Consider the following 27,500-nt stretch of genomic DNA (forward strand, 5'->3'; position numbering starts at 1 on the left):
CAAGCTGACTACAGAAAAATACAATTCCTGTCTTAGCAGATATCACTGGGATGCATTTCCTGGCAATTAAAACAAGGGATCATTTCAAAAAAGGAAAATATGACAACCATTTTACCACCATGCCCAATTTCATTACCCCAACAACCACACATTGTTTCCTCAAACACAACGCCTCAAAATTTGCCTTAAATCTCAAGAATCTTGTAAATTTCTAGCATACTTGGCTAACATTTATCTTCATTTTAATGTTCAAACATAACCATAATGAAAAATGAAAGATTCTGTTGAGAGCTTGGATTTAAAACTCAGTTTATCCGATGGTCATGCACTAAGGCCTTAAAGACCAACTCCAATGAAAATGGTGTCTTTAACAGGTTAAAAAGCATTCATCCCATGATGGAAGACATGTATAAAGAAAATGATACTTAAATGTGCCTATCTGAATATTTTTTGTAGTTAATTCATAGTGAACCAGTAACAGATCAAAACATGCTGCATGACAAAGCCTGTATTTGTACTAACAAACGACAATGAGAAGGCAAGATGCTCCCTGCTACGTTCCATTGTGATGCATCCAGTCGCATCTTGAAGGAGATCCAATACGCCTTGGTAGTCTTGGTCCGAGCTGGCATGGTGCTCACAACTTTATTTGTGTTAAATGTTTGTAAAGTTTAAGTGCAAGAGACTTGTATCGTTGTCGGCAGGATTTGAACCTACGCAAGGAGACCCCAATGGATTTCTAGTCCATCGCCTTAACCACTCGGCCACAACAACACATGAAACTATACAGCGTTTGGTTCCTTCACTGCCATTGGATTCTGTCGTAGGCGGAAATTAGAGCTTGGATTTAAGCTTGGATTTAAAACTCAGTTTATCCGATGGTCATGCACTAAGGCCTTAAAGACCAACTCCAATGAAAATGGTGTCTTTAACATGTTAAAAAGCATTCATCCCATGATGGAAGACATGTATAAAGAAAATGATACTTAAATGTGCCTATCTGAATATTTTTTGTAGTTAATTCATAGTGAACCAGTAACAGACAAAAACACGCTGCATGACAAAGCCTGTACTTTTACTTTCAAACGACAATGAGAAGGCAAGAAGATCCCTGCTACGTTCCATTGTGATGCATCCAGTCGCATCTTGAAGGAGATCCAATACGCCTTGGTAGTCTTGGTCTGAGCTGGCATGGTGCTCACAACTTTATATGTGTTAAATGTTGGAAAGTTTAAGTGCAAGAGACTTGTATCGTTGTCGGCAGGATTTGAACCTACGCGGGGAGACCCCAATGGATTTCTAGTCCATCGCCTTAACCACTCGGCCACAACAACACATGAAACTATACAGCGTTTGGTTCCTTCACTGCCATTGGATTCTGTCGTAGGCGGAAATTAGAGCTTGGATTTAAAACTCAGTTTATCCGATGGTCATGCACTAAGGCCTTAAAGACCAACTCCAATGAAAATGGTGTCTTTAACAGGTTAAAAAGCATTCATCCCATGATGGAAGACATGTATAAAGAAAATGATACTTAAATGTGCCTATCTGAATATTTTTTGTAGTTAATTCATAGTGAACCAGTAACAGACAAAAACACGCTGCATGACAAAGCCTGTACTTTTACTTTCAAACGACAATGAGAAGGCAAGAAGCGGTAATACTTTATAATAACTATCCGTTATAGCTGGTTAACAAATCATTAATAAAATCTCAACAAATCATTAATAAACTCTTAGTTATTGAGCAATAAATGACTTACTAAATAACTGTTAACAGTTAGTTAAGGATTTATAATTGTATCTTATAGATAGACAGCAGATAACCAACAAGCTTTTAGTCAGTGAGCTATAAATGACCTGTTACCCGTATATTCATGAGTTCTAACTGTACCTTATTAATTAGTCAGATCATGAAGAAACTGTTAATAAATTACTTACTAATGACTTATTAAGAATCAGTTAATACTTTAAACATGTTACTAGGACGTTATTATAAAGTTGCAGCTATTCCTCGTTTCTTCACTATTTGTAAATGAGGATCAATTCCAACTTTATAATAACGTCCAAATAACATTTACAAGCTAATAACTAATGCTTAACTGGTATATTAACTCACACTTTACAGGTCAGTTGTTAATAGTTTAACCATCTGCTAGTGAAGCTTTGTTGCAAAGCAAATGGGTGGGACAATTTCAAGGTACAAAAATATGTAATATTCAAAATATCAGATGCTTTAGCTCATCCTTCTTTCACTAATAGCTTTTTCTGTTTACCATACTTGACCAAAGAAACACCACAAGTGAAGTGTTGAACACTGTTTATTCCCTTTCCACACATACTGAGTCGTCACATGGCAGATCAGCAGAATAAAACGGAATTTTAGAACTTTTTGAGCAGAACAGAAAAAAACAAATGAATCTATAACAAGCCATTGGCACTTTTGTTGTAGAACAATTTGAACTCAATATTTTTGGTCAACCGGACCTGAGCAACACTGAACTACTCTGTGACACCATCCCGCAGTGTTTCAACACCTAAGCTTTCCTGGACAGAGGAATCAGTTTTCCCTTCTTCTTTTGATGTTAAACATCCCTCAAAAGGTTTGGATCACTATTTATCACTTCCAGACATTTTTTTGAAAAGTCCTGAAGTCGTTGCTGTGGCGTGTGGGCACCCAGTAACCCCTTATATGTCTTTGGGGCCACCACAGCCAATTCACAGATCGGAGCATTGCTGACAATGGTGTTTCGGTCAACACCGACCTTCTGATATGCCAAACTCAGCTTTCTCCCTTTCTTGTAAGCCTTTAGGACTTTCTTGTATCTCTTGATGACCTCTTGAGGATGACGTGCTGAAACAGATAGAAATTTAAGTACAACAAACATACAATAAGTGAATAAACACAGGGACACAAACACAGATACTATGTGGTTGCAAAAAGTGATGAAGACTACACAAACAAGGCAATTGGAGTGTTCACAATACTATACCCACCAGGAAATACATTTAAAACATTTTTTCACACAAAAACAGAAAGAAAGCTAGACAGACATAGAAAAAGACAGATACAGACAAACAGAGACACAGAGAGACAGATGTGATGTCTCCATGCTCGACACCCTGACACACATGAGGGGAGTGGCCTTTTTGCTGTCCTGTCTTTACGCTTACCTCTTTGCCTGCTGTGTTCCCTTTTTGTCTTCTTTTTCTTTCTTTTGTCCTTTTTTTTTTGACTCCGGTGGCGGTGCATCTTTTTGTTCTTGCGTTTTTTCTTCAATTTCTCATCTGAAAAATCAGTTGATGAGGTGCTGGATGAAGAGGAGCTGAATGAAGTGGAGCTGGATGAACTGATGTACGAAGAAAAAGAAGATGCACCAGGAGATGTGTTGGCCGAGGAGGATGAGTCAGTTGTCCCACTGTTATCTGTATGAACAACATGATAGAAAACACAATTAATTTGTTAATTTGAAATTATTACCTATGATAATACAAGTCCACTCGCATACATTCTTTTAACATTTGCATTTCCCAAGACTTACTATTTAATTAATCAGCATCACTGTGGGTCATCAGTTGAACAGATGTGTTTGCTGTTAATCGATGCTACAAATAGGCTATTATCTTTTAGGAACTAACTGTGCAATAACACACTTGTGTTCCAATAGACCTGGCCAATAAATTAATTTGATCAATTAATTCAAATTTGTAGTTCAAGATTTTCCCATTTTTTTGGGAGAATCTGGCCTCTATTTACCCAGCACTCTGTTTCTTGGAGTAAATCTGTCCTTGTTTTCTCTGCATGTTTTAGTTAGAGTTTCCAGTTGCATGACATTAAAAATGTCTTCATGCCATTTACGAATTACTTTTAGATCATTTCATTTTCTTAAAAAAGTTTTCATTCTCTTCAGCTGGTTCAGACTACAGTTGACCTTGTGGGCGGAGCATGGGGGCCTTTTTAAGTGACATGTTTTGCTGCTGTGCTAAAGGAAACAAAAACAACTTATTTGCGATAGGAAATGAAACACATTATTGATGGTGGCTGGTGAGTCAAAAAATAAAATTTGGTCACTGTGGTGGTGACTTTAAACTAGGAGCATCAAATCACAAGCAGCAAAATCCGTTTGAAGGTCGTTAGCAGAAGAGGGAGTATGAGGACAACCTAGACAAAGTTTTTTTTTTTTTGGCCATAGCGCCGAGCTCCATGTTTTGATGAGGGCCTTCTCACTGTTAAATGTTGGCCTTTCTTTCCCTTAATATATATATTTTACAAAGCACCAAAGTATTATTGCCAGGTGTGCAGTCCTGTTTCAAACAACAAACAAAACTGTGGGCCCACTTACTTTGACCAACTTGTTGGCAGAGGGAGTCTCTCTCCTTAGTCAGGTCACTGATTTTTTTGGTGACTGTGTGCTGCTTCTTCTTCTTGGCCTCACGTCGTTTAAGCTCTTTCTTCTTAAAATGCAGAAATGCTGTTGGAGCTACAGTTTCCTCAGTATCTGAAATGATACCATAAAGAACAAATTCTAATTAGAAAAGCCAGGTTAGGGTAAATGTATAAAATATGACCTTTAAAAATAATGTTTTGATGTTCTGAAGGGTCAATATTATACAAATATCATACAAGAACGGCAGATGAGCTTAGATAAAATCCACCAATAAGCGAATTAACAAGAAATGGCTAATGAAGAGCAAACCTTCATTAGCCAAATGTTGCTCTTAATTTTACTCCTCCATCGTCAAATTTGGTCATATTTGGCACCTAGTGAGTTTTTAATTTTGGACCCCGCCTGCATACTTTTATCCTTGGAGTGTTTTTCTTGTTTCTAAACTGGACACTGATGTTTAGATCCTTTGTCCATTTTTCACAACCTGGTATAGACTTTTCTGTCTGTCAAATACCCAGAGTCATGATGAGTGAGATGATGGAAACAAATTCACTTTGATGCAGACTTGTTTTTTTCTCTGCTTCCACTTTTCATTAAATCCAGTAAACCCAATAAATGACATTAATTTATGGATAAAAACTATTTTTTTTATTTAGAAAGCAGCTGTTGGTTTGTTGCGGGATCTGGAGTCATAAGCGGTATCTGAGCTCCTCCCCGCCTCTGTACCTGTTCAGATGTTCACGTCCTCTGCAGCCAAGTTGGTTTGCCCCGCGCGTTAACACCCCCCCCCCCCCCCCAATCACACATACGTGCGCACATGCGTACGGGCTGCTCCAGTGTATTCTTCACAAAGTGCAAATACTGTAATTACAACAAGTACACACGACAGTAAGGGGGCCCTTGCGCACATTTAATTAACTTGGACGTGGAAATGAGCGGTTTTAGTCTAGAAAAACTGCGGGGGGGGGGGGGGGGGTACATTTTTGGGATGCTCGTGCCGTGGCACGAGTCGTGCAGGAAGATTCTGCCCTAGCCAGTGGCTTCATTAATATGGTTGAATTGTGTAAAACAAACCAATAACTCCGATGTTTAATCAATCTCAATCAAGCTTCTTTTCATTGAAAGAAAATATAACACGTTTGCTTACCGACACCGTCATCGTCCATGTGCACATCCGGCTGGTCCACAGTTGAAGTTTCCCTCTCCTTCGAAATTCCCGCTGTTGACTTTTTCCTCTTTTTTCCGACAGTACCTGGATTTATCGCGGTAGTTTGCGCATTCCCGCTGGGGTTGGACATTTTACCAGACCGTGTGTTCATCTCTATGCCTTGAAATTAATTTAAAGAACTTGCTACGTGACTCGTGAATGAAGGATGGGCGCATCTGTCTAGGTTGTCGCCAGCTGCAACTAATCAAAATGGGCCTGCAACGGTGATTGACAAGTTGATAACCAGCCGATATGATGGGGGAGGCCGCATGGCACCGCCCTCAGCCCATGAATACGAATATGATTGGCTTGGTTTATCCTCATCACACCGATTTATTATAGTTTGCAATTCAAACGTAATCTAGCGGGAGTTAGTCACTGAAGCTCAGGAATAGTGTGGCGAGTGCGCGGAAAAACGGAGGATAAGAAAACTAAAATCATGCCTGGTTTAGCCACTGAGCTAAGACAGCTTATCGAAGGAGAAACTAAATCTACAAGGAGACACAAAGTCTTAATCAAATGGCTGCAGAAGAAAAGACTTCTAAGAAGACGGATGAGATGCAAAGAATGCAAACTCAAGATGAAATTCAGGGAATCAGTCTGTGTGGATAACTATGCATGGTAAGTTTCTTTTTATTGAATAAAATGACAACACACATTGATAATTTGTTAAAGAATTTCTTGTGAAAATTAAATCTATTTATTGTGCTAATAAAAGGGCATCTTAACTCATGTTAAGATTAAGGGTAAACATGCTGACTATTGTCCTTCTTGCCAAATTTTTGACAATCATAATAAACTTTTTTAACTCCTCAATTTATAACCATCTGCCTTCTGCCCCTGAGGTAGTAAAGTTGAATTTCGGGATTCATCAAATGAGTTATCAGTTGGGCAGCTACTGTCCCGATGACTCAGAGCGACTTAGACCGATAACAGTTTACTGATTTCAACATGGCGGCGCCTGTCTCAGGAACAGTGGTGCACCTCGTTTCGTCCATTGTTTTTACAGTTTATGAGTTAACGTCAGTGTCAATCACAGATCCAAACCACACCTCCCCAGCTCAGCCTACCTTCACCAGCCCCACTCCTTTTTTTTTTTTTTTTGCATTTTTCAAATCATGGCCTGAGAGTGGAGTCAGCATCCCACTGCCCTGTTGTGTTACCCATTAATTTCTAGATACACACTGCTATAAACTACACAATGTACATGTATGTACATGATTACAATACGCTAAAAGGCTGTGCATATCTGCTATAAAAAATAACAACACCATTGAAATATATTAATGTATATTTTATCCTTGCACTAAATATTTCTAGTTGGGCTTTATGGCCAAATACACATTACTTTGGGGGGTCCTTGACTTGAACATTCAGAATCACTGCTTTGGCCACTACCTTGGCCTGTGTCATAAGTATTTTTATTTGTATATTTTCAGGATTTGCAAACACCACAGCCACAAAGGAAGGAAACTGAAGAGGTCTGTTAGACACAAATCTATATTCAGCAAATCAAAGGTCTCCCTCTTCAACTGGATGCGCTTTCTCTACAGGTACACTATTGCATTGGTATATTATTTCAGAATGTCTGTCTTTGATATAAAGTGTTTATTTCTATAGAAATACAATATAACTATGCTGCCATAAACAATACTTGGAGACTGTACTTACTAAAATGTTGCTTTTCATCTTATGTAGCATCTCTAGTCATGAAGATAAGTGATTGGAGTTATTTCACGTCTGTGATTTATTTTGCTAAAAGTTGTAATTTATATCTTAAATTTTTGGATTTTTTGTGTATCAAACCAAAAAGAAGACAAGAACTGTGGTGTAATAATAATTTGCTCTTTCATTAGATCTTCACAAGGCCTGCGCCTACGTCAAGTGGACATGATAAGTGACGACATTTCTGGGAGCTCAGCAACACTGTCCAAGATGGCTCGAAAGCTGCGAGATGTTTGCACCACTGCAATGGACAGATATCAGCAAGCAAGAGGCCAGTACATCGGGGGGCAGGAGCAGTTTGTCACAGTTGATGAGAGCCACTTTAGACATAAAAGAAAGGCAAGCAGCAATCACTATTATGTAATAATGCAAATATACAAATTATTGAATGACAGATATTTTTTTGGTTTGATGAAGAATAATTCCTAATATTTCATGTTTTCAACAGTATGGACGGGGACAAATGGCTGGTGGGTGGAAGAGGAAGAAGTGGGTGTTTGGGATGCTAGGTGTTGACCGGAGGGGGAGAAGACATGCTAAACCTATTCTTCGCTTGGTCGAGAGAAGAAGAAGGAGAGATCTGGTGCCGCTTATAGCTCACCATGTTAAAGTAGGCTCTACAATAATAAGTGACGAATGGCGGGCTTATCACAATGCTTTACCTGAGCTAGGTTACACTCATTTCACTGTCAATCACAGTGTGTCATATGTCGATGCCCAAACAGGTGCACATACTCAACACATAGAGAGGGCCTGGAGAACAGTTAAGGAAAATGTGTGGAGACTCAGGGGAAATCGTACAGAAGAGTTACTGTTAGACCATCTCAGAGTTATTGAATGGCATGAGTGGCTTGGCCGTCAACATCGCAAAGGGCCGCTAGGACGGGTAATCCATGACATTGCTGTGATGTATGGACATTAAAAGATCTGTTTGACCAGCGTTCTGCTCAAAAAGTTCTAAAATTCCGTTTTATTCTGCTGATCTGCCATGTGACGACTCAGTATGTGTGGAAAGGGAATAAACAGTGTTCAACACTTCACTTGTGGTGTTTCTTTGGTCAAGTACGGTAAACAGAAAAAGCTATTAGTGAAAGAAGGATGAGATAAAGCATTTGATATTTTGAATATTACATATTTTTGTACCTTGAAATTGTCCCACCCATTTGCTTTTCAACAAAGCTTCACTAGCAGATGGTTAAACTATTAACAACTGACCTGTAAAGTGTGAGTTAATATACCAGTTAAGCATTAGTTATTAGCTTGTAAATGTTATTTGGACGTTATTATAAAGTTGGAATTGATCCTCATTTACAAATAGTGAAGAAACGAGGAATAGCTGCAACTTTATAATAACGTCCTAGTAACATGTTAAAAGTATTAACTGATTCTTAATAAGTCATTAGTAAGTAATTTATTAACAGTTTCTTCATGATCTGACTAATTAATAAGGTACAGTTAGAACTCATGAATATACGGGTAACAGGTCATTTATAGCTCACTAACTAAAAGCTTGTTGGTTATCTGCTGTCTATCTATAAGATACAATTATAAATCCTTAACTAACTGTTAACAGTTATTTAGTAAGTCATTTATTGCTCAATAACTAAGAGTTTATTAATGATTTGTTAACCAGCTATAACGGATAGTTATTATAAAGTGTTAGCTCCCTGCTACGTTCCATTGTGATGCATCCAGTCGCATCTTGAAGGAGATCGAGTACGCCTTGGTAGTCTTGGTCCGAGCTGGCATGGTGCTCACAACTTTATTTGTGTTAAATGTTTGTAAAGTTTAAGTGCAAGAGACTTGTATCGTTTTCGGCAGGATTTGAACCTACGCAGGGAGACCCCAATGGATTTCTAGTCCATCGCCTTAACCACTCGGCCACAACAACACATGAAACTATACAGCGTTTGGTTCCTTCACTGCCATTGGATTCTGTCGTAGGCGGAAATTAGAGCTTGGATTTAAAACTCAGTTTATCCGATGGTCATGCACTAAGGCCTTAAAGACCAACTCCAATGAAAATGGTGTCTTTAACATGTTAAAAAGCATTCATCCCATGATGGAAGACATGTATAAAGAAAATGATACTTAAATGTGCCTATCTGAATATTTTTTGTAGTTAATTCATAGTGAACCAGTAACAGATCAAAACACGCTGCATGACAAAGCCTGTACTTTTACTTTCAAACGACAATGAGAAGGCAAGAAGCTCCCTGCTACGTTCCATTGTGATGCATCCAGTCGCATCTTGAAGGAGATCCAATACGCCTTGGTAGTCTTGGTCCGAGCTGGCATGGTGCTCACAACTTTATTTGTGTTAAATGTTTGTAAAGTTCAAGTGCAAGAGACTTGTATCGTTGTCGGCAGGATTTGAAACTACGCGGGGAGACCCCAATGGATTTCTAGTCCATCGCCTTAACCACTCGGCCACAACAACACACGAAACTACACTGCGTTTGGTTGCTTCACTGCCATTGGATTCTGTCATAGGCGGAAATTCTTTTCCAAGCTGACTACAGAAAAATACAATTCCTGTCTTAGCAGTTATCACTGGGATGCATTTCCTGGCAATTAAAACAAGGGATCATTTCAAAAAAGGAAAATATGACAACCATTTTACCACCATGCCCAATTTCATTTCCCCAACAACCACACATTGTTTCCTCAAACACAACGCCTCAAAATTTGCCTTAAATCTCAAGAATCTTGTAAATTTCTAGCATACTTGGCTAACATTTATCTTCATTTTAATGTTCAAACATAACCTTAATGAAAAATGAAAGATTCTGTTGAGAGCTTGGATTTAAAACGCAGTTTATCCGATGGTCAAGCACTAAGGCCTTAAAGACCAGCTCCAATGAAAATGGTGTCTTTAACACGTTAAAAAGCATTCATCCCATGATGGAAGACATGTATAAAGAAAATGATACTTAAATGTGCCTATCTGAATATTTTTTGTAGTTAATTCATAGTGAACCAGTAACAGATCAAAACACACTGCATGACAAAGCCTGTATTTGTACTAACAAACGACAATGAGAAGGCAAGAAGCTCCCTGCTACGTTCCATTGTGATGCATCCAGTCGCATCTTGAAGGAGATCCAATACGCCTTGGTAGTCTTGGTCCGAGCTGGCATGGTGCTCACAACTTTATATGTGTTAAATGTTTGTAAAGTTTAAGTGCAAGAGACTTGTATCGTTGTCGGCAGGATTTGAACCTACGCGGGGAGACCCCAATGGACTTCAAGTCCTTTGCCTTAACCACTCGGCCACAACAACACACGAAACTACACTGCATTTGGTTGCTTTACTGCCAATGGATTCTGTCGTAGGCGGAAATTAGAGCTTGGATTTAAGCTTGGATTTAAAACTCAGTTTATCCGATGGTCATGCACTAAGGCCTTAAAGACCAACTCCAATGAAAATGGTGTCTTTAACATGTTAAAAAGCATTCATCCCATGATGGAAGACATGTATAAAGAAAATGATACTTAAATGTGCCCATCTGAATATTTTTTGTAGTTAATTCATAGTGAACCAGTAACAGACAAAAACACGCTGCATGACAAAGCCTGTACTTTCACTTTCAAACGACAATGAGAAGGCAAGAAGCTCCCTGCTACGTTCCATTGTGATGCATCCAGTCGCATCTTGAAGGAGATCCAATACGCCTTGGTAGTCTTGGTCCGAGCTGGCATGGTGCTCACAACTTTATTTGTGTTAAATGTTTGTAAAGTTTAAGTGCAAGAGACTTGTATCGTTGTCGGCAGGATTTGAACCTACGCAAGGAGACCCCAATGGATTTCTAGTCCATCGCCTTAACCACTCGGCCACAACAACACACGAAACTATACAGCGTTTGGTTGCTTCACTGCCATTGGATTCTGTCATAGGCGGAAATTCTTTTCCAAGCTGACTACAGAAAAATACAATTCCTGTCTTAGCAGATATCACTGGGATGCATTTCCTGGCAATTAAAACAAGGGATCATTTCAAAAAAGGAAAATATGACAAACATTTTACCACCATGCCCAATTTCATTTCCCCAACAACCACACATTGTTTCCTCAAACACAACGCCTCAAAATTTGCCTTAAATCTAAAGAATTTTGTAAAAATCTAGCATACTTGGCTAACATTTATCTTCATTCTAATGTTCAAACATAACCCTAATGAAAAATGAAAGATTCTGTTGAGAGCTTGGATTTAAAACTCAGTTTATCCGATGGTCATGCACTAAGGCCTTAAAGACCAACTCCAATGAAAGTGGTGTCTTTAACATGTTAAAAAGCATTCATCCCATGATGGAAGACATGTATAAAGAAAATGATACTTAAATGTGCCTATCTGAATATTTTTTGCAGTTAATTCATAGTGAACCAGTAACAGACAAAAACACGCTGCATGACAAGGCCTGTATTTGTACTAACAAACGACAATGAGAAGGCAAGAAACTCCCTGCTACGTTCCATTGTGATGCATCCAGTCGCATCTTGAAGGAGATCCAATACGCCTTGGTAGTCTTGGTCCGAGCTGGCATGGTGCTCACAACTTTATTTGTGTTAAATGTTTGTAAAGTTCAAGTGCAAGAGACTTGTATCGTTGTCGGCAGGATTTGAAACTACGCGGGGAGACCCCAATGGATTTCTAGTCCATCGCCTTAACCACTCGGCCACAACAACACACGAAACTACACTGCGTTTGGTTGCTTCACTGCCATTGGATTCTGTCATAGGCGGAAATTCTTTTCCAAGCTGACTACAGAAAAATACAATTCCTGTCTTAGCAGTTATCACTGGGATGCATTTCCTGGCAATTAAAACAAGGGATCATTTCAAAAAAGGAAAATATGACAACCATTTTACCACCATGCCCAATTTCATTTCCCCAACAACCACACATTGTTTCCTCAAACACAACGCCTCAAAATTTGCCTTAAATCTCAAGAATCTTGTAAATTTCTAGCATACTTGGCTAACATTTATCTTCATTTTAATGTTCAAACATAACCTTAATGAAAAATGAAAGATTCTGTTGAGAGCTTGGATTTAAAACGCAGTTTATCCGATGGTCAAGCACTAAGGCCTTAAAGACCAGCTCCAATGAAAATGGTGTCTTTAACACGTTAAAAAGCATTCATCCCATGATGGAAGACATGTATAAAGAAAATGATACTTAAATGTGCCTATCTGAATATTTTTTGTAGTTAATTCATAGTGAACCAGTAACAGATCAAAACACACTGCATGACAAAGCCTGTATTTGTACTAACAAACGACAATGAGAAGGCAAGAAGCTCCCTGCTACGTTCCATTGTGATGCATCCAGTCGCATCTTGAAGGAGATCCAATACGCCTTGGTAGTCTTGGTCCGAGCTGGCATGGTGCTCACAACTTTATATGTGTTAAATGTTTGTAAAGTTTAAGTGCAAGAGACTTGTATCGTTGTCGGCAGGATTTGAACCTACGCGGGGAGACCCCAATGGACTTCAAGTCCTTTGCCTTAACCACTCGGCCACAACAACACACGAAACTACACTGCATTTGGTTGCTTTACTGCCAATGGATTCTGTCGTAGGCGGAAATTAGAGCTTGGATTTAAGCTTGGATTTAAAACTCAGTTTATCCGATGGTCATGCACTAAGGCCTTAAAGACCAACTCCAATGAAAATGGTGTCTTTAACATGTTAAAAAGCATTCATCCCATGATGGAAGACATGTATAAAGAAAATGATACTTAAATGTGCCCATCTGAATATTTTTTGTAGTTAATTCATAGTGAACCAGTAACAGACAAAAACACGCTGCATGACAAAGCCTGTACTTTCACTTTCAAACGACAATGAGAAGGCAAGAAGCTCCCTGCTACGTTCCATTGTGATGCATCCAGTCGCATCTTGAAGGAGATCCAATACGCCTTGGTAGTCTTGGTCCGAGCTGGCATGGTGCTCACAACTTTATTTGTGTTAAATGTTTGTAAAGTTTAAGTGCAAGAGACTTGTATCGTTGTCGGCAGGATTTGAACCTACGCAAGGAGACCCCAATGGATTTCTAGTCCATCGCCTTAACCACTCGGCCACAACAACACACGAAACTATACAGCGTTTGGTTGCTTCACTGCCATTGGATTCTGTCATAGGCGGAAATTCTTTTCCAAGCTGACTACAGAAAAATACAATTCCTGTCTTAGCAGATATCACTGGGATGCATTTCCTGGCAATTAAAACAAGGGATCATTTCAAAAAAGGAAAATATGACAAACATTTTACCACCATGCCCAATTTCATTTCCCCAACAACCACACATTGTTTCCTCAAACACAACGCCTCAAAATTTGCCTTAAATCTAAAGAATTTTGTAAAAATCTAGCATACTTGGCTAACATTTATCTTCATTCTAATGTTCAAACATAACCCTAATGAAAAATGAAAGATTCTGTTGAGAGCTTGGATTTAAAACTCAGTTTATCCGATGGTCATGCACTAAGGCCTTAAAGACCAACTCCAATGAAAGTGGTGTCTTTAACATGTTAAAAAGCATTCATCCCATGATGGAAGACATGTATAAAGAAAATGATACTTAAATGTGCCTATCTGAATATTTTTTGCAGTTAATTCATAGTGAACCAGTAACAGACAAAAACACGCTGCATGACAAGGCCTGTATTTGTACTAACAAACGACAATGAGAAGGCAAGAAACTCCCTGCTACGTTCCATTGTGATGCATCCAGTCGCATCTTGAAGGAGATCCAATACGCCTTGGTAGTCTTGGTCCGAGCTGGCATGGTGCTCACAACTTTATTTGTGTTAAATGTTTGTAAAGTTTAAGTGCAAGAGACTTGTATCGTTGTCGGCAGGATTTGAACCTACGCGGGGAGACCCCAATGGATTTCTAGTCCATCGCCTTACCCACTCGGCCACAACAACACACGAAACTATACAGCGTTTGGTTGCTTCACTGCCATTGGATTCTGTCATAGGCGGAAATTCTTTTCCAAGCTGACTACAGAAAAATACAATTCCTGTCTTAGCAGATATCACTGGGATGTATTTCCTGGCAATTAAAACAAGGGATCATTTCAAAAAAGGAAAATATGACAACCATTTTACCACCATGCCCAATTTAATTTCCCCAACAACCACACATTGTTTCCTCAAACACAACGCCTCAAAATTTGCCTTAAATCTCAAGAATCTTGTAAATTTCTAACATACTTGGCTAACATTTATCTTCATTTTAATGTTCAAACATAACCCTAATGAAAAATGAAAGATTCCGTTGAGAGCTTGGATTTAAAACTCAGTTTATCCGATGGTCAAGCACTAAGGCCTTAAAGACCAGCTCCAATGAAAATGGTGTCTTTAACACGTTAAAAAGCATTCATCCAAAGATGGAAGACATGTATAAAGTAAATGATACTTAAATGTGCCTATCTGAATATTTTTTGTAGTTAATTCATAGTGAACCAGTAACAGACAAAAACACGCTGCATGACAAGGCCTGTACTTGTACTAACAAACGACAATGAGCAGGCAAGAAGCTCCCTGCTACGTTCCATTGTGATGCATCCAGTCGCATCTTGAAGGAGATCCAATACGCCTTGGTAGTCTTGGTCCGAGCTCACAACTTTATTTGTGTTAAATGTTTGTTAAGTTTAAGTGCAAGAGACTTGTATCGTTGTCGGCAGGATTTGAACCTACGCGGGGAGACCCCAATGGATTTCTAGTCCATCGCCTTAACCACGCGGCCACAACAACACACGAAACTATACAGCGTTTGGTTCCTTCACTGCCAATGGATTCTGTCGTAGGCTGAAATTAGAGCTTGGATTTAAGCTTGGATTTAAAACTCAGTTTATCCGATGGTCATGCACTAAGGCCTTAAAGACCAACTCCAATGAAAATGGTGTCTTTAACATGTTAAAAAGCATTCATCCCATGATGGAAGACATATATAAAGAAAATGATACTTAAATGTGCCTATCTGAATATTTTTTGTAGTTAATTCATATTGAACCAGTAACAGACAAAAACATGCTGCATGACAAAGCCTGTACTTGTACTAACAAACGACAATGAGAAGGCAAGAAGCTCCCTGCTACGTTCCATTGTGATGCATCCAGTCGCATCTTGAAGGAGATCCAATACGCCTTGGTGGTCTTTGTCCGAGCTGGCATGGTGCTCACAACTTTATTTGTGTTAAATGTTTGTGAAGTTTAAGTGCAAGGGACTTGTATCGTTGTCGGCAGGATTTGAACCTACGCGGGGAGACCCCAATGGCTTTCTAGTCCATCGCCTTAACCACTCGGCCACAACAACACACGAAACTATACAGCGTTTGGTTCCTTCACTGCCAATGGATTCTGTCGTAGGCTGAAATTAGAGCTTGGATTTAAGCTTGGATTTAAAACTCAGTTTATCCTATGGTCATGCACTAAGGCCTTAAAGACCAACTCCAATGAAAATGGTGTCTTTAACATGTTAAAAAGCATTCATCCCATGATGGAAGACATATATAAAGAAAATGATACTTAAATGTGCCTATCTGAATATTTTTTGTAGTAAATTCATAGTGAACCAGTAACAGACAAAAACACGCTGCATGACAAAGCCTTTACTTTTACTTTCAAACGACAATGAGAAGGCAAGAAGCTCCCTGTTCCATTGTGATGCATCCAGTCGTATCTTGAAGGAGATCCAATACGCCTTGGTAGTCTTGGTCCGAGCTGGCATGGTGCTCACAACTTTATTTGTGTTAGATGTTTGTAAAGTTTAAGTGCAAGAGACTTGTATCGTTGTCGGCAGGATTTGAACCTACGCGGGGAGACCCCAATGGATTTCTAGTCCATCGCCTTAACCACTCGGCCACAACAACACACAAAACTATACATCGTTTGGTTGATTCACTGCCATTGGATTCTGTCATAGGCGGAAATTCATTTCCAAGCTGACTACAGAAAAATACAATTCCTGTTTTAGCAAAAATCATTGGGATAAATTTGCTGGCAATTAAAACAAGGGATCATTTCAAAAAAGGAAAATATGACAACCATTTTACCACCATGCCCAATTTCATTTCCCCAACAACCACACATTGTTTCCTCAAACACAACGCCTAAAAATTTGCCTTAAATCTGAAGAATTTTGTAAATTTCTAGCATACTTGGCTAACATTTATCTTCATTCTAATGTTCAAACATAACCCTAATGAAAAATGAAAGATTCTGTTGAGAGCTTGGATTTAAAACTCAGTTTATCCGATGGTCATGCACTAAGGCCTTAAAGACCAACTCCAATGAAAATGGTGTCTTTAACATGTTAAAAAGCATTCATCCAATGATGGAAGACATATATAAAGAAAATGATACTTAAATGTGCCTATCTGAATATTTTTTGTAGTTAATTCATAGTGAACCAGTAACAGACAAAAACACGCTGCATGACAAAGCCTGTACTTGTACTAACAAACAACAATGAGAAGGCAAGAAGCTCCCTGCTACGTTCCATTGTGATGCATCCAGTCGCATCTTGAAGGAGATCCAATACGCCTTGGTAGTCTTGGTCCGAGCTGGCATGGTGCTCACAACTTTATTTGTGTTAAATGTTTGTAAAGTTTAAGTGCAAGAGACTTGTATCGTTGTCGGCAGGATTTGAACCTACGCGGGGAGACCCCAATGGATTTCAAGTCCATCGCCTTAACCACTCGGCCACAACAACACACGAAACTATACAGCGTTTGGTTCCTTCACTGCCAATGGATTCTGTCGTAGGCGGAAATTAGAGCTTGGATTTAAGCTTGGATTTAAAACTCAGTTTTTCTGATGGTCATGCACTAAGGCCTTAAAGACCAACTCCACTGAAAATGGTGTCTTTAACATGTTAAAAAGCATTCATCCAATGATGGAGGACATGTATAAAGAAAATGATACTTAAATGTGCCTATCTGAATATTTTTTGTAGTTAATTCATAGTGAACCAGTAACAGACAAAAACACGCTGCATGACAAAGCCTGTACTTGTACTAACAAACGACAATGAGAAGGCAAGAAGCTCCCTGCTACGTTCCATTGTGATGCATCCAGTCGCATCTTGAAGGAGATCCTATACGCCTTGGTAGTCTTGGTCCGAGCTGGCATGGTGCTCACAACTTTGTGTTAAATGTTTGTAAAGTTTAAGTGCAAGAGACTTGTATCGTTGTCGGCAGGATTTGAACCTACGCGGGGAGACCCCAATGGATTTCTAGTCCATCGCCTTAACCACTCGGCCACAACAACACACGATACTATACAGCGTTTGGTTCTTTCACTGCCAATGAATTCTGTCGTAGGCGGAAATTAGAGCTTGGATTTAAGCTTGGATTTAAAACACAGTTTTTCCGATGGTCATGCACTAAGGCCTTAAAGACCAACTCCAATGAAAATGGTGTCTTTAACATGTTAAAAAGCATTCTTCCCATGATGGAAGACATGTATAAAGAAAATGATACTTAAATGTGCCTATCTGAATATTTTTTGTAGTTAATTCATAGTGAACCAGTAACAGACAAAAACACGCTGCATGACAAAGCCTGTACTTGTACTAACAAACAACAATGAGAAGGCAAGAAGCTCCCTGCTACGTTCCATTGTGATGCATCCAGTCGCATCTTGAAGGATATCCAATACGCCTTGGTAGTCTTGGTCCGAGCTGGCATGGTGCTCACAACTTTATATGTGTTAAATGTTTGTAAAGTTTAAGTGCAAGAGACGTCTATCGTTGTCGGCAGGATTTGAACCTACGCGGGGAGACCCCAATGGATTTCAAGTCCATCGCCTTAACCACTCGGCCACAACAACACAGGAAACTATACAGCGTTTGGTTGCTTCACTGCAATTGGATTCTGTCATAGGCGGAAATTCATTTCCAAGTTGACTACAGAAAAATACAATTCCTGTTTTAGCAAAAATCATTGGGATAAATTTGCTGGCAATTAAAACAAGGGATCATTTCAAAAAAGGAAAATATGACAACCATTTTACCACCATGCCCAATTTCATTTCCCCAACAACCACACATTGTTTCCTCAAACACAACGCCTAAAAATTTGCCTTAAATCTGAAGAATTTTGTAAATTTCTAGCATACTTGGCTAACATTTATCTTCATTCTAATGTTCAAACATAACCCTAATGAAAAATGAAAGATTCTGTTGAGAGCTTGGATTTAAAACTCAGTTTATCCGATGGTCAAGCACTAAGGCCTTAAAGACCAGCTCCAATGAAAATGGTGTCTTTAACATGTTAAAAAGCATTCATCCCATGATGGAAGACATGTATAAAGAAAATGATACTTAAATGTGCCTATCTGAATATTTTTTGCAGTTAATTCATAGTGAACCAGTAACAGACAAAAACACGCTGCATGACAAGGCCTGTATTTGTACTAACAAACGACAATGAGAAGGCAAGGAACTCCCTGCTACGTTCCATTGTGATGCATCCAGTCGCATCTTGAAGGAGATCCAATACGCCTTGGTAGTCTTGGTCCGAGCTGGCATGGTGCTCACAACTTTATTTGTGTTAAATGTTTGTAAAGTTTAAGTGCAAGAGACTTGTATCGTTGTCGGCAGGATTTGAACCTACGCGGGGAGACCCCAATGGATTTCTAGTCCATCGCCTTACCCACTCGGCCACAACAACACACGAAACTATACAGCGTTTGGTTTCTTCACTGCCATTGGATTCTGTCATAGGCGGAAATTCTTTTCCAAGCTGACTACAGAAAAATACAATTCCTGTCTTAGCAGATATCACTGGGATGTATTTCCTGGCAATTAAAACAAGGGATCATTTCAAAAAAGGAAAATATGACAACCATTTTACCACCATGCCCAATTTCATTTCCCCAACAACCACACATTGTTTCCTCAAACACAACGCCTCAAAATTTGCCTTAAATCTCAAGAATCTTGTAAATTTCTAGCATACTTGGCTAACATTTATCTTCATTTTAATGTTCAAACATAACCCTAATGAAAAATGAAAGATTCCGTTGAGAGCTTGGATTTAAAACTCAGTTTATCCGATGGTCATGCACTAAGGCCTTAAAGACCAGCTCCAATGAAAATGGTGTCTTTAACACGTTAAAAAGCATTCATCCAAAGATGGAAGACATGTATAAAGTAAATGATACTTAAATGTGCCTATCTGAATATTTTTTGTAGTTAATTCATAGTGAACCAGTAACAGACAAAAACACGCTGCATGACAAGGCCTGTACTTGTACTAACAAACAACAATGAGCAGGCAAGAAGCTCCCTGCTACGTTCCATTGTGATGCATCCAGTCGCATCTTGAAGGAGATCCAATACGCCTTGGTAGTCTTGGTCCGAGCTGGCATGGTGCTCACAACTTTATTTGTGTTAAATGTTTGTAAAGTTTAAGTGCAAGAGACTTGTATCGTTGTCGGCAGGATTTGAACCTACGCGGGGAGACCCCAATGGATTTCAAGTCCATCGCCTTAACCACTCGGCCACAACAACACACGAAACTATACAGCGTTTGGTTCCTTCACTGCCAATGGATTCTGTCGTAGGCGGAAATTAGAGCTTGGATTTAAGCTTGGATTTAAAACTCAGTTTTTCCGATGGTCATGCACTAAGGCCTTAAAGACCAACTCCAATGAAAATGGTGTCTTTAACATGTTAAAAAGCATTCATCCAATGATGGAGGACATGTATAAAGAAAATGATACTTAAATGTGCCTATCTGAATATTTTTTGTAGTTAATTCATAGTGAATCCGGTAACAGACAAAAACACGCTGCATGACAAGGCCTGTACTTGTACTAACAAACGACAATGAGAAGGCAAGAAGCTCCCTGCTACGTTCCATTGTGATGCATCCAGTCGCATCTTGAAGGAGATCCAATACGCCTTGGTAGTCTTGGTCCGAGCTGGCATGGTGCTCACAACTTTATTTGTGTTAAATGTTTGTAAAGTTTAAGTGCAAGGGACTTGTATCGTTGTCGGCAGGATTTGAACCTACGCGGGGAGACCCCAATGGCTTTCTAGTCCATCGCTTTAACCACTCGGCCACAACAACACACGAAACTATACAGCGTTTGGTTCTTTCACTTCCAATGGATTCTGTCGTAGGCTGAAATTAGAGCTTGGATTTAAGCTTGGATTTAAAACTCAGTTTATCCGATGGTCATGCACTAAGGCCTTAAAGACCAACTCCAATGAAAATGGTGTCTTTAACATGTTAAAAAGCATTCATCCCATGATGGAAGACATATATAAAGAAAATGATACTTAAATGTGCCTATCTGAATATTTTTTGTAGTTAATTCATAGTGAATCCGGTAACAGACAAAAACACGCTGCATGACAAAGCCTGTACTTGTACTAACAAACAACAATGAGAAGGCAAGAAGCTCCCTGCTACGTTCCATTGTGATGCATCCAGTCGCATCTTGAAGGAGATCCAATACGCCTTGGTAGTCTTGGTCCGGGCTGGCATGGTGCTCACAACTTTATTTGTGTTAAATGTTTGTAAAGTTTAAGTGCAAGAGACTTGTATCGTTGTCGGCAGGATTTGAACCTACGCGGGGAGACCCCAATGGATTTCAAGTCCATCGCCTTAACCACTCGGCCACAACAACACACGAAACTATACAGCGTTTGGTTCCTTCACTGCCAATGGATTCTGTCGTAGGCGGAAATTAGAGCTTGGATTTAAGCTTGGATTTAAAACTCAGTTTTTCTGATGGTCATGCACTAAGGCCTTAAAGACCAACTCCACTGAAAATGGTGTCTTTAACATGTTAAAAAGCATTCATCCAATGATGGAGGACATGTATAAAGAAAATGATACTTAAATGTGCCTATCTGAATATTTTTTGTAGTTAATTCATAGTGAACCAGTAACAGACAAAAACACGCTGCATGACAAGGCCTGTACTTGTACTAACAAACGACAATGAGAAGGCAAGAAGCTCCCTGCTACGTTCCATTGTGATGCATCCAGTCGCATCTTGAAGGAGATCCAATACGCCTTGGTAGTCTTGGTCCGGGCTGGCATGGTGCTCACAACTTTATTTGTGTTAAATGTTTGTAAAGTTTAAGTGCAAGAGACTTGTATCGTTGTCGGCAGGATTTGAACCTACGCGGGGAGACCCCAATGGATTTCAAGTCCATCGCCTTAACCACTCGGCCACAACAACACACGAAACTATACAGCGTTTGGTTCCTTCACTGCCAATGGATTCTGTCGTAGGCGGAAATTAGAGCTTGGATTTAAGCTTGGATTTAAAACTCAGTTTTTCTGATGGTCATGCACTAAGGCCTTAAAGACCAACTCCACTGAAAATGGTGTCTTTAACATGTTAAAAAGCATTCATCCAATGATGGAGGACATGTATAAAGAAAATGATACTTAAATGTGCCTATCTGAATATTTTTTGTAGTTAATTCATAGTGAACCAGTAACAGACAAAAACACGCTGCATGACAAGGCCTGTACTTGTACTAACAAACGACAATGAGAAGGCAAGAAGCTCCCTGCTACGTTCCATTGTGATGCATCCAGTCGCATCTTGAAGGAGATCCAATACGCCTTGGTAGTCTTGGTCCGAGCTGGCATGGTGCTCACAACTTTGTGTTAAATGTTTGTAAAGTTTAAGTGCAAGAGACTTGTATCGTTGTCGGCAGGATTTGAACCTACGCGGGGAGACCCCAATGGATTTCAAGTCCATCGCCTTAACCACTCGGCCACAACAACACAGGAAACTATACAGCGTTTGGTTGCTTCACTGCAATTGGATTCTGTCATAGGCGGAAATTCATTTCCAAGTTGACTACAGAAAAATACAATTCCTGTTTTAGCAAAAATCATTGGGATAAATTTGCTGGCAATTAAAACAAGAGATCATTTCAAAAAAGGAAAATATGACAACCATTTTACCACCATGCCCAATTTCATTTCCCCAACAACCACACATTGTTTCCTCAAACACAACGCCTAAAAATTTGCCTTAAATCTGAAGAATTTTGTAAATTTCTAGCATACTTGGCTAACATTTATCTTCATTCTAATGTTCAAACATAACCCTAATGAAAAATGAAAGATTCTGTTGAGAGCTTGGATTTAAAACTCAGTTTATCCGATGGTCAAGCACTAAGGCCTTAAAGACCAGCTCCAATGAAAATGGTGTCTTTAACACGTTAAAAAGCATTCATCCAATGATGGAGGACATGTATAAAGAAAATGATACTTAAATGTGCCTATCTGAATATTTTTTGTAGTTAATTCATAGTGAACCAGTAACAGACAAAAACACGCTGCATGACAAGGCCTGTACTTGTACTAACAAACGACAATGAGAAGGCAAGAAGCTCCCTGCTACGTTCCATTGTGATGCATCCAGTCGCATCTTGAAGGAGATCCAATACGCCTTGGTAGTCTTGGTCCGAGCTGGCATGGTGCTCACAACTTTATTTGTGTTAAATGTTTGTAAAGTTTAAGTGCAAGGGACTTGTATCGTTGTCGGCAGGATTTTAACCTACGCGGGGAGACCCCAATGGCTTTCTAGTCCATCGCCTTAACCACTCGGCCACAACAACACACGAAACTATACAGCGTTTGGTTTCTTCACTGCCATTGGATTCTGTCATAGGCGGAAATTCTTTTCCAAGCTGACTACAGAAAAATACAATTCCTGTCTTAGCAGATATCACTGGGATGTATTTCCTGGCAATTAAAACAAGGGATCATTTCAAAAAAGGAAAATATGACAACCATTTTACCACCATGCCCAATTTCATTTCCCCAACAACCACACATTGTTTCCTCAAACACAACGCCTCAAAATTTGCCTTAAATCTCAAGAATCTTGTAAATTTCTAGCATACTTGGCTAACATTTATCTTCATTTTAATGTTCAAACATAACCCTAATGAAAAATGAAAGATTCCGTTGAGAGCTTGGATTTAAAACTCAGTTTATCCGATGGTCAAGCACTAAGGCCTTAAAGACCAGCTCCAATGAAAATGGTGTCTTTAACACGTTAAAAAGCATTCATCCAAAGATGGAAGACATGTATAAATTAAATGATACTTAAATGTGCCTATCTGAATATTTTTTGTAGTTAATTCATAGTGAACCAGTAACAGACAAAAACACGCTGCATGACAAGGCCTGTACTTGTACTAACAAACGACAATGAGCAGGCAAGAAGCTCCCTGCTACGTTCCATTGTGATGCATCCAGTCGCATCTTGAAGGAGATCCAATACGCCTTGGTAGTCTTGGTCCGAGCTCACAACTTTATTTGTGTTAAATGTTTGTAAAGTTTAAGTGCAAGAGACTTGTATCGTTGTCGGCAGGATTTGAACCTATGCGGGGAGACCGCAATGGATTTCAAGTCCATCGCCTTAACCACTCGGCCACAACAACACACGAAACTATACAGCGTTTGGTTCCTTCACTGCCAATGGATTCTGTCGTAGGCTGAAATTAGAGCTTGGATTTAAGCTTGGATTTAAAACTCAGTTTATCCGATGGTCATGCACTAAGGCCTTAAAGACCAACTCCAATGAAAATGGTGTCTTTAACATGTTAAAAAGCATTCATCCCATGATGGAAGACATGTATAAAGAAAATGATACTTAAATGTGCCTATCTGAATATTTTTTTTGTAGTTAATTCATAGTGACCCAGTAACAGACAAAAACACGCTGCATGACAAGGCCTGTACTTGTACTAACAAACGACAATGAGAAGGCAAGAAGCTCCCTGCTACGTTCCATTGTGATGCATCCAGTCGCATCTTGAAGGAGATCCAATACGCCTTGGTAGTCTTGGTCCGAGCTGGCATGGTGCTCACAACTTTATTTGTGTTAAATGTTTGTAAAGTTTAAGTGCAAGAGACTTGTATCGTTGTCGGCAGGATTTGAACCTACGCGGGGAGACCCCAATGGATTTCAAGTCCATCGCCTTAACCACTCGGCCACAACAACACACGAAACTATACAGCGTTTGGTTCCTTCACTGCCAATGGATTCTGTCGTAGGCTGAAATTAGAGCTTGGATTTAAGCTTGGATTTAAAACTCAGTTTATCCGATGGTCATGCACTATGGCCTTAAAGACCAACTCCAATGAAAATGGTGTCTTTAACATGTTAAAAAGCATTCATCCCATGATGGAAGACATATATAAAGAAAATGATACTTAAATGTGCCTATCTGAATATTTTTTGTAGTTAATTCATAGTGAACCAGTAACAGACAAAAACACGCTGCATGACAAAGCCTGTACTTGTACTAACAAACGACCATGAGAAGGCAAGAAGCTCCCTGCTACGTTCCATTGTGATGCATCCAGTCGCATCTTGAAGGAGATCCAATACGCCTTGGTGGTCTTTGTCCGAAATGGCATGGTGCTCACAACTTTATTTGTGTTAAATGTTTGTAAAGTTTAAGTGCAAGAGACTTGTATCGTTGTCGGCAGGATTTGAACCTACGCGGAGACCCCAATGGATTTCTAGTCCATCGCCTTAACCACTCGGCCACAACAACACACGAACCTATACACCGTTTGGTTGCTTCACTGCCATTGGATTCTGTCATAGGCGGAAATTCATTTCCAAGCTGACTACAGAAAAATACAATTCCTGTTTTAGCAAAAATCATTGGGATAAATTTGCTGGCAATTAAAACAAGGGATCATTTCAAAAAAGGAAAATATGACAACCATTTTACCACCATGCCCAATTTCATTTCCCCAACAACCACACATTGTTTCCTCAAACACAACGCCTAAAAATTTGCCTTAAATCTGAAGAATTTTGTAAATTTCTAGCATACTTGGCTAACATTTATCTTCATTCTAATGTTCAAACATAACCCTAATGAAAAATGAAAGATTCTGTTGAGAGCTTGGATTTAAAACTCAGTTTATCCGATGGTCAAGCACTAAGGCCTTAAAGACCAGCTCCAATGAAAATGGTGTCTTTAACACGTTAAAAAGCATTCATCCAATGATGGAGGACATGTATAAAGAAAATGATACTTAAATGTGCCTATCTGAATATTTTTTGTAGTTAATTCATAGTGAACCAGTAACAGACAAAAACACGCTGCATGACAAAGCCTGTACTTGTACTAACAAACAACAATGAGAAGGCAAGAAGCTCCCTGCTACGTTCCATTGTGATGCATCCAGTCGCATCTTGAAGGAGATCCAATACGCCTTGGTAGTCTTGGTCCGAGCTGGCATGGTGCTCACAACTTTATTTGTGTTAAATGTTTGTAAAGTTTAAGTGCAAGAGACTTGTATCGTTGTCGGCAGGATTTGAACCTATGCGGGGAGACCGCAATGGAATTCAAGTCCATCGCCTTAACCACTCGGCCACAACAACACACGAAACTATACAGCGTTTGGTTCCTTCACTGCCAATGGATTCTGTCGTAGGCTGAAATTAGAGCTTGGATTTAAGCTTGGATTTAAAACTCAGTTTATCCGATGGTCATGCACTAAGGCCTTAAAGACCAACTCCAATGAAAATGGTGTCTTTAACATGTTAAAAAGCATTCATCCCATGATGGAAGACATATATAAAGAAAATGATACTTAAATGTGCCTATCTGAATATTTTTTGTAGTTAATTCATAGTGACCCAGTAACAGACAAAATTACGCTGCATGACAAGGCCTGTACTTGTACTAACAAACGACAATGAGAAGGCAAGAAGCTCCCTGCTACGTTCCATTGTGATGCATCCAGTCGCATCTTGAAGGAGATCCAATACGCCTTGGTGGTCTTTGTCCGAAATGGCATGGTGCTCACAACTTTATTTGTGTTAAATGTTTGTAAAGTTTAAGTGCAAGGGACTTGTATCGTTGTCGGCAGGATTTGAGCCTACGCGGGGAGACCCCAATGGATTTCTAGTCCATCGCCTTAACCACTCGGCCACAACAACACACGAAACTATACAGCGTTTGGTTCCTTCACTGCCAATGGATTCTGTCGTAGGCTGAAATTAGAGCTTGGATTTAAGCTTGGATTTAAAACTCAGTTTATCCGATGGTCATGCACTAAGGCCTTAAAGACCAACTACAATGAAAATGGTGTCTTTAACATGTTAAAAAGCATTCATCCCATGATGGAAGACATATATAAAGAAAATGATACTTAAATGTGCCTATCTGAATATTTTTTGTAGTTAATTCATAGTGAACCAGTAACAGACAAAAACACGCTGCATGACAAAGCCTGTACTTGTACTTACAAACGACAATGAGAAGGCAAGAAGCTCCCTGCTACGTTCCATTGTGATGCATCCAGTCGCATCTTGAAGGAGATCCAATACGCCTTGGTGGTCTTTGTCCGAGCTGGCATGGTGCTCACAACTTTGTGTTAAATGTTTGTAAAGTTTAAGTGCAAGAGACTTGTATCGTTGTCGGCAGGATTTGAACCTACGCGGGGAGACCCCAATGGATTTCAAGTCCATCGCCTTAACCACTCGGCCACAACAACACACGAAACTATACAGCGTTTGGTTCCTTCACTGCCAATGGATTCTGTCGTAGGCGGAAATTAGAGCTTGGATTTAAGCTTGGATTTAAAACTCAGTTTTTCCGATGGTCATGCACTAAGGCCTTAAAGACCAACTACAATGAAAATGGTGTCTTTAACATGTTAAAAAGCATTCATCCAATGATGGAGGACATGTATAAAGAAAATGATACTTAAATGTGCCTATCTGAATATTTTTTGTAGTTAATTCATAGTGAATCCGGTAACAGACAAAAACACGCTGCATGACAAAGCCTGTACTTGTACTAACAAACAACAATGAGAAGGCAAGAAGCTCCCTGCTACGTTCCATTGTGATGCATCCAGTCGCATCTTGAAGGAGATCCAATACGCCTAGGTGGTCTTTGTCCGAGCTGGCATGGTGCTCACAACTTTATTTGTGTTAAATGTTTGTAAAGTTTAAGTGCAAGGGACTTGTATCGTTGTCGGCAGGATTTGAACCTACGCGGGGAGACCCCAATGGCTTTCTAGTCCATCGCTTTAACCACTCGGCCACAACAACACACGAAACTATACAGCGTTTGGTTCCTTCACTTCCAATGGATTCTGTCGTAGGCTGAAATTAGAGCTTGGATTTAAGCTTGGATTTAAAACTCAGTTTA

At 39.5% G+C, this 27,500-nt stretch overlaps 1 long non-coding RNA gene and 17 other non-coding genes across 18 annotated transcripts; all 18 read right to left on the bottom strand.

Moving 5' to 3' along the window:
- Positions 1–1,252: 1,252 nt before the first annotated feature.
- trnas-aga (transfer RNA serine (anticodon AGA)) lies at positions 1,253–1,334 on the bottom strand. Its single transcript has one exon. It is a non-coding gene; the product is annotated as a tRNA-Ser (tRNA).
- Positions 1,335–2,311: 977 nt separating this feature from the next.
- LOC111948979 (uncharacterized) lies at positions 2,312–5,730 on the bottom strand. The gene is made up of 4 exons (XR_013655061.1): positions 5,535–5,730; positions 4,343–4,498; positions 3,174–3,425; positions 2,312–2,853 (listed from the first exon to the last, which is right to left on the bottom strand). It is a non-coding gene; the product is annotated as an uncharacterized LOC111948979 (long non-coding RNA).
- A 4,789-nt stretch (positions 5,731–10,519) lies between these two features.
- trnas-uga (transfer RNA serine (anticodon UGA)) lies at positions 10,520–10,601 on the bottom strand. Its single transcript has one exon. It is a non-coding gene; the product is annotated as a tRNA-Ser (tRNA).
- Positions 10,602–12,764: 2,163 nt separating this feature from the next.
- trnas-uga (transfer RNA serine (anticodon UGA)) lies at positions 12,765–12,846 on the bottom strand. The gene has a single exon. It is a non-coding gene; the product is annotated as a tRNA-Ser (tRNA).
- Positions 12,847–14,167: 1,321 nt separating this feature from the next.
- On the bottom strand, positions 14,168–14,249 carry trnas-aga (transfer RNA serine (anticodon AGA)). Its single transcript has one exon. It is a non-coding gene; the product is annotated as a tRNA-Ser (tRNA).
- Positions 14,250–16,115: 1,866 nt separating this feature from the next.
- Positions 16,116–16,197, bottom strand: trnas-aga (transfer RNA serine (anticodon AGA)). The gene has a single exon. It is a non-coding gene; the product is annotated as a tRNA-Ser (tRNA).
- Positions 16,198–16,957: 760 nt separating this feature from the next.
- Positions 16,958–17,039, bottom strand: trnas-uga (transfer RNA serine (anticodon UGA)). Its single transcript has one exon. It is a non-coding gene; the product is annotated as a tRNA-Ser (tRNA).
- Positions 17,040–17,514: 475 nt separating this feature from the next.
- Positions 17,515–17,596, bottom strand: trnas-aga (transfer RNA serine (anticodon AGA)). The gene has a single exon. It is a non-coding gene; the product is annotated as a tRNA-Ser (tRNA).
- Positions 17,597–18,075: 479 nt separating this feature from the next.
- On the bottom strand, positions 18,076–18,157 carry trnas-uga (transfer RNA serine (anticodon UGA)). Its single transcript has one exon. It is a non-coding gene; the product is annotated as a tRNA-Ser (tRNA).
- Positions 18,158–18,917: 760 nt separating this feature from the next.
- trnas-aga (transfer RNA serine (anticodon AGA)) lies at positions 18,918–18,999 on the bottom strand. Its single transcript has one exon. It is a non-coding gene; the product is annotated as a tRNA-Ser (tRNA).
- A 760-nt stretch (positions 19,000–19,759) lies between these two features.
- On the bottom strand, positions 19,760–19,841 carry trnas-uga (transfer RNA serine (anticodon UGA)). The gene has a single exon. It is a non-coding gene; the product is annotated as a tRNA-Ser (tRNA).
- A 1,042-nt stretch (positions 19,842–20,883) lies between these two features.
- trnas-uga (transfer RNA serine (anticodon UGA)) lies at positions 20,884–20,965 on the bottom strand. The gene has a single exon. It is a non-coding gene; the product is annotated as a tRNA-Ser (tRNA).
- Positions 20,966–21,444: 479 nt separating this feature from the next.
- Positions 21,445–21,526, bottom strand: trnas-uga (transfer RNA serine (anticodon UGA)). The gene has a single exon. It is a non-coding gene; the product is annotated as a tRNA-Ser (tRNA).
- Positions 21,527–22,001: 475 nt separating this feature from the next.
- On the bottom strand, positions 22,002–22,083 carry trnas-uga (transfer RNA serine (anticodon UGA)). The gene has a single exon. It is a non-coding gene; the product is annotated as a tRNA-Ser (tRNA).
- Positions 22,084–23,674: 1,591 nt separating this feature from the next.
- trnas-uga (transfer RNA serine (anticodon UGA)) lies at positions 23,675–23,756 on the bottom strand. Its single transcript has one exon. It is a non-coding gene; the product is annotated as a tRNA-Ser (tRNA).
- A 481-nt stretch (positions 23,757–24,237) lies between these two features.
- trnas-uga (transfer RNA serine (anticodon UGA)) lies at positions 24,238–24,319 on the bottom strand. The gene has a single exon. It is a non-coding gene; the product is annotated as a tRNA-Ser (tRNA).
- Positions 24,320–25,638: 1,319 nt separating this feature from the next.
- Positions 25,639–25,720, bottom strand: trnas-uga (transfer RNA serine (anticodon UGA)). The gene has a single exon. It is a non-coding gene; the product is annotated as a tRNA-Ser (tRNA).
- A 1,036-nt stretch (positions 25,721–26,756) lies between these two features.
- Positions 26,757–26,838, bottom strand: trnas-uga (transfer RNA serine (anticodon UGA)). Its single transcript has one exon. It is a non-coding gene; the product is annotated as a tRNA-Ser (tRNA).
- Between the last annotated feature and the right edge of the window lie 662 nt (positions 26,839–27,500).

The sequence above is a fragment of the Oryzias latipes genome, chromosome 3 (assembly GCF_053564925.1).
Source record: "Oryzias latipes strain Hd-rR chromosome 3, Olatipes_Hd-rR_3.1".
NCBI lineage: Eukaryota > Metazoa > Chordata > Actinopteri > Beloniformes > Adrianichthyidae > Oryzias > Oryzias latipes.